At 39.7% G+C, this 11,825-nt stretch overlaps 1 long non-coding RNA gene across 1 annotated transcript in view; it reads right to left on the bottom strand.

Annotated features, from left to right (window-relative positions):
* Positions 1–1,719: 1,719 nt before the first annotated feature.
* Positions 1,720–11,825, bottom strand: part of LOC309872485 — a 155,385-nt gene continuing 145,279 nt past the window's right edge. Inside the window, exon 5 of the long non-coding RNA XR_014315894.1 lies at positions 1,720–2,139. This is a non-coding gene — a long non-coding RNA (uncharacterized lncRNA). The remainder of the gene's footprint in view (positions 2,140–11,825) is intronic.

Genomic DNA, 11,825 nt, shown 5'->3' with positions numbered 1-11,825 from the left:
AGGCGTCCCTAGTTGGTTAAGTTTTTAAATGTTAGATAAAATTTAAATGCTCTTTCTCAAATTTTTTACTATTTAATTATTTTGTAAAGAAAATTTAAGAGACTAGTCAAATCAATATTGTTGATTCGATAATTTTAAAAAATAATATCAACCATACTTGAGGTTAGTGGACTTGCAAAGATTTTTTACTTCCACCCACAATAAAAAAATTATATATATTTTACATTGTAACCCAATCCACATGTCTCCACATAAATGACTGAAACAGGACAGTAGTTCTATGAAACACTGCTTATATTTCTTGCAATATGCCCTCATATTTTCAGTTCTATTCTATTTGATTTAATTTTTAAAAGACACACTAAAGTGATGGGCTATGGTCTGCTGCTTGAAAACCTCAGTTTTAGTCATCCCACAATTAAGAAACAGCATAGTAATTAAAGACTCTAGGGACAGATGTCTGATTTTGTGTCCTAGCTCTGCTACCTTCTAGCTCTGTGATTTTGTACAAGTTGACCCAGCCTCCTCATCTGCAAAATGAGGATAACAAGAGGACCTACTTCATATGGTCATTGTGAGAATTGGTAAATACATGTAATAGTTTTTTTTTTTTTAAGATTTTATTTATTCATTTGTCAGAGAGAGAGCATAAGCTGGACAGCAGTAGGCAGAGGAAAAAGCAGGCTCCCTGTTGTACAAGGACTTGCTCCCGGGGATCTGGAATCATGACCTGAGCTGAAGACAGGCACGTAAATGACTGAGTCAACGAGCACTCCAATGCTTCTAAGATTTATATCAAAGAGCCTGCAACTTGTGGGGTACCTGGCTGGTTCATTTGGAAGAACATGCAACTCTTGATCTTGGGGTTGTGGGTTCAAGCCCCACATTTGGTGTAGAGATTACTAAAAAATAAATTAATTAAAAAGTGCCTACCATTTGTTGAGCAATCAATACATTTTATTGTTATTATTATTATTATTATTATTATTTACCAGTCACCAGGTGGGAATAGACAATTAGAAAGTCTGGACACAGTCCATAGTACCAGGCACTCTCAGGCATTCCAAAGACACACTGCTCTCATTACTCATCTTTTACTGGTTGATAAATTATAACCATGACAAATGGGCTTTTATACAGATAGTAGTAAAACTTGACACTTCATCAAAATACAGTTTCCTTTGGTTTAAAAGCAAAAAAAAAAAAAAAAAAAAAATCAACCTCTATATAATTAGCAAATAGCTACCCCTCATAGTCAAAGAATAATTTTGTCACAGAGAGTGCTTATCAACCTCATCAAGTCACTCTGAAAGGAGATTCCAGTGTTTGAGATTGATATTCAGATGGTGTTTACAGTCTCTCCCTCTGGTGAAGAAATGTGTTTTAATAAGACATTTAAAATCTTGATCTTTGTCTTCAGAATTTTTACTCATTCAGATTTACACAGCTTGAAGTATCACATTTGATACCTGCGGCTCTAATTATATTATAAAACAATGCCTTTTCCCCTTTTCTAGAAAGTCACAGGAAGAAAAAAAAAGATTTTCCCCCTGAAGTCATAACCTTCTAAACAGACATTCTGAATGTTATTAAGGTAGTACCTATTTCAGCAATACGTTCAAATTCTTTATAAAATGAAGAATAGAATAAAAGTAATTCCAGAGTCTTACACTGTGCTTTAGTTTTTTATTTTGTTAAGACAAATGGAATCTGTCGTTACATCATTTTAATTCTATTAACTTTAGGCAAGTATATAGACAGCTATTGTTAGAATAGAAATTCTGTAATGACATTACAGTTCCAAGAATACAGCTTTCTGAACTGTTACTCAAATTGATTTTAGATGCTTAAGGCAGTGAAAGAGTTACTGTAAAAAAAATCACACTAATTAAGATAGAAACTGGCTTTACTTTGATATTCCTCACTTTCCACATTTGCTTTTGCTCCTCTGCCAGAACCACACACTTAACTTATTTTTCTTGTAAAGTCCTTTGAAGCTTCTCTGGGTAGAGTAATGATGCAGCGGTAGCAGGGAGGGATTGCGGCCGGTGGCGTGGGATGGAATGAAGGCAGTATGGGACCCACCAGGGCATGGACAGATGGAAAGGTCTTCCAAGAGTTTTAAGATTTGATTACTCCCTGCAGTAAAATTGTATCAACAGGTAATAAGATCCATTTATAGAGGTAACCACCGTAAAAATGGTTAATTAATCTGAAGCTTGAAGAGATCTATGAATTCCTAGATCTCAAGGAAAGAGGATATGGTCTCAGCGACATACAAAAGAACATGCAAACAAGTGAATTTGTATCATATTCTATATGAATTAATCGGTCATGAATTGTCGCTTGGGGTTCATCTATTCATTCATTTAACACTTTATCATCATCATTATCCTCAACAATTATAAAAGCCTCCTGGGGCTCCTGGGTAGCTCAGTCAGTTAAGTGTCCGCCTTTGCCTCAGGTCATGATTTTATTTATTTATTTGAGAGAGAGAGAAAGAGAGAGAGCGCACGCTTGCCAAGAGGTGTGGGGGCAGAGGGAGAAGCAGAGGGAGAAGCTCCACTGAGCATGGAAACTGACCTAGGGCTCCATCCCACCACACCGGGATCATGACCCCAGCCTAAGGCACATGCTTAACCACTGAGCAGCCCAGGCGACCCTCTAAATAAAATCTTAAAAAAAAAAAAAAAAAGCTTCCTAAACTTTCTAGAGCAGCCAAAGATTTTGAGACATGCACATCTAATCAATTCTTTCTCCAGCCTAAAACCCTTCAGTGGAAACTGATCGTTTTCAGTATGGAGCACACAATTGTTAACAAGTTTTATGAAGTCTACCTCCAGGGCCACTGCAGATGTTTCTTTACTCATTCCTAAAGGGTCAGCTGGACTTTTGGTTCCCCAACAGCATAAAACTCCTTTCTTTGGGGAAGCAGTCCCTCTGCCTGCCAATACTTTCTTCAAAATCTTAGTTGAAACAATTCAGTTTATCTTCAGTTCTCGCTTGAATAGCTGGTTCCTAAGGGAGACTCGTCCAGATTAGTTTCTCCCTGCACGGTCTCATTGTACTTGAGACATTATACTTCTCACTCACCCTACTGCCATCAAGTATCTGTTTAATGTCTCTTTCTGCTGCTAGACTGTTGACAGGATCACATGTCTTTTTTTTTTTTTTTAAGATTTTATTTATTTATTTGACAGACAGAGATCACGCATAGGCAGAGAAGCAGGCAGAGAGAGAAGGAGGAAGCAGGCTCCCGGCTGAGCAGAGAGCCTAATTCGGGGCTTGATTCCAGGACCCTGGGATCATGACCTGAGCCGAAGGTAGAGGCTTTAACCCACTGAGCCACCAGGCGCCCCGTATCACATGTCTTTTCAGTGCTCAGCAGCAAGCACTGCTCAAACAGTAGGTACTCAATAGATCTTTGCTGAATGAAGGCACACATTCATTCATTCATTCATTCAAATTTTTAAAAAGATTTTATTTATTTATTTGAGAGAGAGAGAGAGCATGAGAAGAAGGAGGGTCAAAGGGAGAAGCAGACTCCCTGCCAAGCAGGGAGCTTGATGCAGGACTTGATCCTGGTACGCCAGGATCATGACTTGAGCCAAAGGCAGTCGCTTAACCAACTGAGCCACCCAGGCACCCTGGCACACACATTTATTACATGCATACTGCAGTCTATAACATACAAGGCAATGCATTGCATACTTCAGGGACAGAGCTGAGTAAGACAGAGGCTCTGTCTTAAGAGATCAGACTTGCAAACTGCTACCACAGAACATAAGTGCTCTGAAGGGAAGTGGGTGCCAGGTACCTTATCACTCTCGGAAAACATGTAATCATGCATTTTTATTTAGCACGTGCCAGGCTTTGCCCTAAAACCTATACATTATCTCCCTCATTCAATCCTCATGACAACCATGTGTTAGTAAGGAACTTGCCCAAGGCCACAGCCAATATTTGAACTCAGCATATCCAGTCTTCTGGCTGCAAAGCAGAAAGCCACACAGACACAGCAGCTGAGACAGTGAGACCCTGTCAATATGTCCAGCTACTTCCCCAGGCCTGCTCACAATTTAAAAGGGGCTCATAATAGGCAATTTAAAAATTGATTTAAATTTTTAAATGTTGAATATGTAATGCTTTCACACATTTTTCTCTGTATTTTTTCTTTTTAATATAAGGTTGTAATCTTCTTCTTCTTCTTTTTTTTTTTTTTAGATTTTATTTGCCAGAAAGAAGATAGCGAGAGAGAGACTACAAACAGATGGAGTGAGAAGGGGAGAAGCAGGCCTCCGTCTGAGCAGGGAGCCCGATATGGGGCTTGATCCCAGGACCCTGAGATCATGACCTGAGCCCAAGGCAGATGCTTAATGACTGAGCCACCCTGATGGCGCACCCCCTGAGTCTTTTTCTTGAATAGACAGTGAATTCTCATGGTTCAGGGGTTAAAAAAAAATAAGCAGGTTCACTTGAAAGTTTCCTACTCCTGGGGTGACTGGGTGGCTCAGTCGTCACTTCAGCTGAGGTCATGATCCCAGGGTCCTGGGATTGAGCCCCACATTGGGCTCCCTGCTCTGTGGGAAGCCACTACTCCCTCTCCCTCTCCCGCGCTTGTATTCCCTCTCTCGCTCTCTCTCTCTCTGTCAAATAAATAAATAAAATCTTAAAAAAAAAAAAAAAAAGGAAAGTTTCCTACTCCTGTCTCTCATTGGTTCATACCCAAACTGCCGAAAGTAATGCCTCTTTATGCATTAGTATAACATTTCTTTATGAATATACAAATAAAAATATATATTCTTATTTCAACCCTTTTTTTCTTCCAAAAGACAGAATACCACACATATTGTTCTGCACCTTGTTTTTGCAGTTAGTGATGGACATATATCTTGAAGATCTTTCTGTATCATCACGACATCATTCTTTCTTGGTAGCATAGTATCCATTTCATGGATATACTTCAATTTATTTAATTAGTCCTTTATTGATAGACCTTTGGACTATTTCCAATTTTTTATTGTTACAAACAATACTATAATGAATAATCTTGTACATAGTTCAATTAGCACATGTGCAAGTACATCCACAGGGCTAATTCCTAGGAGTAGTATTGCTGGGTCAAAGGGCAGATGCATTTGTAATTTAGATAGATACTGCAAATTGTCCTCTATAGGGATTAAATCAATTTACATTCCTACAAGCAGTGGATGAGAACACCTGTTTTCCCACAGCCTCTCAACAACAGGGTGTTAAGAAACTTCTGGTTATTTGCCAATTTAACGGGTGAAAAATGGCACCACAGCATTTTTCTCATTATAAGTGAGGTTGAACATTTTTTTTTTTTACGTTCAAGAGTTTGTATTTCCTTTTCTCTGAACTATCTATTCACATCTTTTGTCTACTTTTCTCTTGTTGCTTTTTTCCCTCTGGTTTTCATAGGAGCTTTTTCTAAATAAAGGAGTTTAGCATCTGCTAAGTTGCAGCCAGTTTTCTATAATATTGTGTTCAAATTCTAACCAAAGCAACAAAATGTGTATTGGATACAATGTAAGAATATTCAAAAGAAGAGGGCAATATATCATTATTTAAACATGATTACAGGGGTGCCTGGGTGGCTCAGTTTGTTAAGCGTCTCAGTTCATAATCCCAGGGTCTTGGGATAGAGCCACTGCTCTTCGGAGAGTCTGCTCCTCCCTCTCCCTGCTCCTTCTGCCCCTCTCCTAGCCCTTTCCCCAACCCCTCCCCTTGCTCATGCTCTCTCTCTCAATTAAATAAATAAAATAAAATAAGTAATCTACAGCCAACATGGGGCTTGAACTTAGACCTCAGAGGTCAAGAGTCACATGTTCCACAGACTGAGTCAGCCACAAGTCCCAATTATGCATAAATTATGCATATTTGAAAGTCTACTATAGACTGGGTGGCTCAGTCCATTAAGGGTCTCACTGTTGATTTCGGATCAGGTCATGATCGCAGGGTCACAGGATTGAGCCCTGCACCAGGCTCTGTGCTCAGCGCAGGTCTGCTTGTCCCTCTCCCCTCTCTTTAAATAAATAGGTTAACTAATTAATTAATTAAATCTTTTTTAAAAGTCTGCTATAGAATATCATTAAGACTTTCTCATGTTGGGACGCCTGGGTGGCTCAGTTGGTTAAGCAGCTGCCTTCGGCTCAGGTCATGATCCCAGTGTCCTGGGATCGAGTTCCACATCGGGCTCCTTGCTCTGCAGGAAGCCTGCTTCTCCCTCTGCCTCTGCCTGCCATTCTGTCTGCCTGTGCTTGCTCTCTTGCCCTCTCTCTCTGATAAATAAATAAAATCTTAAAAAAAAAAAGACTTTCTCATGTAATTCTTTTGCTCTCTACATTTCTGTATTGTTTGAAGTCTTCTACAATTATTATTATTATTATTATTATTCAAGCCCCACATTGGGAGTGGAGCCTACTTGAAAAAAAAAGTTTGAAAACCACTATATACAAATAAATCCAACACTCAAATGCAGGATTACAAAATTGCAATTGCAGTATATTTAATTTTTTTCAAGTTGATACTATTTTTTACACTTAAAATTTTTACACTTAATATTTATACTTTGGGGGGCGCCTGGGTGGCTCAGTGGATTAAGCCTTTGCCTTCAGCTCAGGTCATGATCTCAGGCTCCTGGGATCGAGCCCCACATCAGGCTCTCTGCTCGGCAGGGAGCCTGCTTCCCTCCCTCCCCCCGCCTGCCTCTCTGCCTACTTGTGATCTCTCTCCCTCTGTCAAATATATAAATAAAATCTTTAAAAAAAAAAAAAAATATTTATACTTTGGACACCCCACTCTGACCAAACTTTCCCCCCACCCTGCCCTTTCCTCAGCTGCTCTTCACCTGGATTCTTGGACCTCTTGTCCCCTTTCTCTTCCTTTGGGCAGAGTTCCTTCTGCCTTTATTTTTTCTTTCTCCAGCCTTTAGCTCTTGGCCCTTTACCTTGACCACTCTGTTGCCTTGCTTTTCTGTGGTTCCACCTGCAAAGGGGCCCTCACGGCTGCCAGGCTAAATAAATGTTTCCCATTATCCACAACAGTCTTTCCAAACCTTCACAAATCTCTGACCCTCCCATCTCACCCCTCCAAGAATGACCTCACCTCCTACTTTTAGCTAAAACAGAATGCTAAAAGGAACTCCCCCAACTTCCTGCCACCAAAATAACACCCCTCCTTTCCACCTATTAAGGCTATTTTTTCCCTCCTATGCTGCAGATCACACACCGCACCCCCATCCTCTTGGGCTTTGCACTGCTAATCACCCCCCCACCCGACCTCTGAATTTTGCGTCTCTCTGGTCCACGAATGTCTTTATAACATGGTTACTTATAATTCAACAGTTCGATCGAGTCAGCATGAAGTCTCCTGTCTGTGACGTTCCTGTGCCCGCAGAGCTAAGTGTTCATCTCATTATCCTGGCTCTTTCTGATGAGCAGGTTAAGTTTACCAAAGAAGCAGTGACAAATAGCTAGAAGAAATCTCTCTGTAAATAGTTCTTCTTGAGCTTTTTTATCACCATGGAATTGATGCTTTGGGTCATATTTGTGGAATGGAATTAAGAGAGGTTCTTTTGAGAGTTTTTCAACTGATATTTTTGGTTACGCAGAAAGGTGGGGAGGGAAAAGGTGGAAATACTTAACCAAGTTACTGAAAATAATATTGGAATAATTGTCAAGTATTATACCAGGATAACAATGAAGAGGTGGGCCCAACTTCTGGATCTGTCGATGAGTCAGATGTATCTCTCGAGAAGCTAGTAGTTAGCAAGACAGGTTGGCAGGAATTAACAATTTTCAGGACCCAAGGACCCAAATAACCTACCAAATGACCGGTCTCCAAAACTGAACTTGCTGTTACCCACATCTCACAGAGACAAAGAAGAGATGACACATAATCCACAATAAGGGACTTGATGTCTTTGATGTTTTTGAAAAGACATTTGGACAATCAAATGGAGCGCAGGTGCCTAGTAATTTTTTCTCTAATTTCAACTGCTTGGTCTAAAATGTAAAAGATAACATATTGGAGGGTTTTTTTTTTGTTTGTTTTTGTTTTTGGCTTTTAAGTTCCCTAGGTTTCATTCCCTCAACTGTGACTATCAACAAACCATTCATATTTATTTGTTCAGCCCTCCTCCACTTAAGTGCACTTAAGATTTGTCTTTGTAACTGTTCCTTGCCACCCTTGTATTAAGTAATGTCAGAAAGCAAGATACCTTGTTGATATTGAAATAATTTCCTGCCAAGAGCCTTTGCTAAATTAAGATTTAATCTTAGGCCCTTAGTTTCTACAGCAAGGTGATTGTAAGAAATGTCCTTTCAAAGAAATATTTCCTGTATCTTTTGCAAAGTCAAATCAAAGACATCCATTTATTCATTCACTTAACAAATATTTATTGACTCCTGATTACATGCCAGGCTGGGGATACAGACATGAATGAAACCCAGTCTCTGCCCTGAAGGAGAATACAACCTGGTGAAATGCAGACACATAAATGAATTACAATACAGTGTTAGTGTCTGTAATTTGAGGCATGAATAAAGTGTTGGGGGAGAAAGTAATTCAGCCTCAGGATGAAGGAGCACTTCTCAGAGATGGTCATAAGAAAGTTGGATATTGAAGGCTGAGAAGAGCTCCTTTGACCAACAGGGGAGAAGAGAAAGGCACTCCAGAGCCAAAAGCCTGAATAAGGATGGGCAAATATGAACTTCTAGCTTCACAAATTCATAGAGCAGTCATTAGGATAGAAAAGGGACACTAGAAGTATCCAGAGATGAGACCAGAAAAATAGGTTAGGGACCAATTTTAAAGAGACTTGAGGTATAATGGATAACATTCATAGGCCCTGGAGGCAGATCTCCCTGTGTAACTAATTTACTACTGCTGGCGATGAAATCTGGGGCACCCGAACATCCCAAGCCTTGTATCCCCATCTGTAAAAAAAGGAGATCACTCATTTGACAGGATTTCTGGAGAATATACTATGGGTCAAGTACGTAATTACAGTAACGCCTGCCTAATAGGGTTGTTTGTAGGACAAGTTAGTAAACATAAAGCATTTTGAATGATGCCTGATCCATAGGAAGTGCTAACCATGTTAGTAATTAGTATTAATCATTATAATGTTAAAATGCCTTCTTGGGGCGCCTGGGTGGCTCAGTGGGTTAAGCCTCTGCCTTAGGCTTGGGTCATGATCTCAGGGTCCTGGAATCAAGCCCCGCATCGGGCTTTCTGCTCAGCAGGGAGTCTGCTTCCCCCTCTCTCTGCCTGCTCTCTGCCTACTTGTGATCTTGGTCTGTCAAATAAATAAATAAAATCTTTTTAAAAAAATTAAAAAAATTAAATGCCTTCTTATATGATAAAGGATGTTCAAACAACAGGGCTCTCCTTAAGATTTCTAGGGGAGGGACAATATTGGATTTAATTTTAGAAAGATTTTTGGCTGCAGGAAAGGATAGAAGAAAGACTGGAGCAAGAGATTAGATATGGTGAGAAAAATTAGGAGGTGATTCCAATAGTCCTAGATTGAGGACCTAATATATATTTGGACCTAACATATATTATAATTCTGATGGGGTCAGAAATGAAGGAAGAGATCTGAGAAATGTTAGGTGAGAGAACTTGATAATTGATATGGTAACAGATGTGGAGATGAGGAGTCAAAGGTGATCTTCACATTTCTGGTGTGGGTGACAGAATTAATGGTGTCCTAAACTGAGACAGATAATGCAAACATTAGATATAATGTGGGCAGAGGCTGGAGTAACAAATGATGACAAAGTGTCCAGCTTGGGACAAGAGGAAAAGGATACAGGTTGGTAATTGAGCATAATAACATTAATGTTGTACACAGTGAATAAATATTGCCTACTATGTAAAGATAGATTGGGGTTCCAACAAAAAGGGACTATAAAGTCGAATTTGGGAGTCATTTTGCGGTACACAGGGGTCGAATCATGAACGGAATGAGATCTTGCCAAGATAGCCCTGAAGAATACAAACACATCAGGCTGGGCTGAGAACAGAGGCAAGGAAAAGGGACTTAAACGGAGCAGTGAGAGAGGGGGCACAGGGGCTAGGAGAAGGTGGTGTAGAAGCCAAAAGAGAAGGATTTCAAGAGAAGGAACAATCAACAACTTAGTTCTATGGAGAGGTCAGGTTCGCTGGTTCTTTAGAATCTGGGCCATGGGACCAGCCAAATTCCCTGGATTCAGATCCCATCTCTGCTGTTTACTAGCCACATGGCCCAGGGTGAGCTATTGCTCCTCTCTGAGCTGTATCTCCTTACCTGCAAAATGGAGATGATAATAATCCTACCCACCCCACGGGGTGATTGTAGGGGTTATATGAGCTGATCTATATAAAGTTTTAGAACAGGGTCTGGCCTGTGAAGAATCTGGTATAAGTGCTTGTCAGTATTAAACACGGGGTAAATTTTCAAGTAAGAAAAGCAGTTACAAAAGAGTGTATGCAGTATGATCCCATTTTAGTAAAGGTGAAAAAGAAATGAGTTCATATATAGTCACAATTTAAAGCTCAGAAACTTTAAAAAAAAAAGATTTTATTTGTTTGACAGAGACAGAGAGACAGTGAGAGAGGGAATACAGGCAGGGGGAGTGGGAGAGGGAGAAGCAGGCTCTCTGCTAATGAGGGAGCCCGATGTAGAGCTTGATCCCAGGACCCTGGGATCATGACCTGAGCTAAAGGCAGACACATAAAGACTGAGTCACCCAGGTGCTGCTCAGAAACTGTTTACAGTAGTTTGACCTCATTTTTCTTTAATGTTGTGGAATTTTTTCCTTGTTTTTTTGAGAGGGACTTGTTTATGACTTTTCTGTAATGAATAAATATTGACTTTATAATTAAAATTATGCACATATATATGTATAAAAGAATAAAACTCACTACAGCCCAAAATAATAGTAACTTAAATGATGCTAATTAAGGGAGAAGGGTATATTTTTTGTTAGCATAATCACTGAAGCTCTACGAATCCTTGAAAATAGTGGAGTTTCTAGAAGTACTTCACAGTTAATAAATGTAAAGCATTTTGAGTGGTGCCTTACCGGTAGTAAGGGCTGACTAAATGTTCGTTATTGGTATTGATTATAATGTTAAAACGCTGCCTTCTATCAGAAAGGGTGTGCTCTTTCAAAGAAGGTCTAGGCTCTTGAGGAAGATCCTGTCTCCACTTTGGGCAGTCTTGGGAGCAGGATTTGTCTGGCCTGTGTTCCTGACTTTTATTTTTTTTCTTCATTTTTTAAAAACTTTTATTATTTTACTTTAATTTTATTGTTTAGAGAGACAGAGATGAGAGAGTGTGCATGAGCAGGGGTGGAGGGGCTGAAGGAGAGGGAAAGAAAGAATCTTAAGCAGGCTCCACACCCAGGGAGGAGCCCAATGTGGGGCTCCATCTCACAACCTGAGCTGAAATCAAGAGTCCAACACTTAGCTGACTGAGCCATCCAGGCACCCCTTTATTTCTTTTTCAAGTAGGATCCACACCCAATGTGGAGCCCAAGGTGGGGCTTGAATTCACAGCCCTGAGATCAAGACAGTTGAGATAGAGTTGGACGCTTAAATGACTGAGCCACGTAGGCACCTTTTTTTCCATATTATTAATAACGTGGCTATTCATATATTTCTTAAAAGTTTGTTATGGATTACACCAAATATATGAGTGCATATAAAATACATGTATAGTTTAAAGAACTGCCAAAGAAAAATATATATAACCAGCATCCAACTTTTAATTCAGTCATTGTCAATATATTTGAAATGCCTCATAGTGCCCAACC

The sequence above is a fragment of the Mustela nivalis genome (genome assembly GCF_964662115.1).
Source record: "Mustela nivalis genome assembly, chromosome: 8".
Lineage (NCBI taxonomy): Eukaryota > Metazoa > Chordata > Mammalia > Carnivora > Mustelidae > Mustela > Mustela nivalis.
Note: the sequence above shows the minus strand (reverse complement) of the source record. Positions and strands in the feature narration are given on the sequence as shown.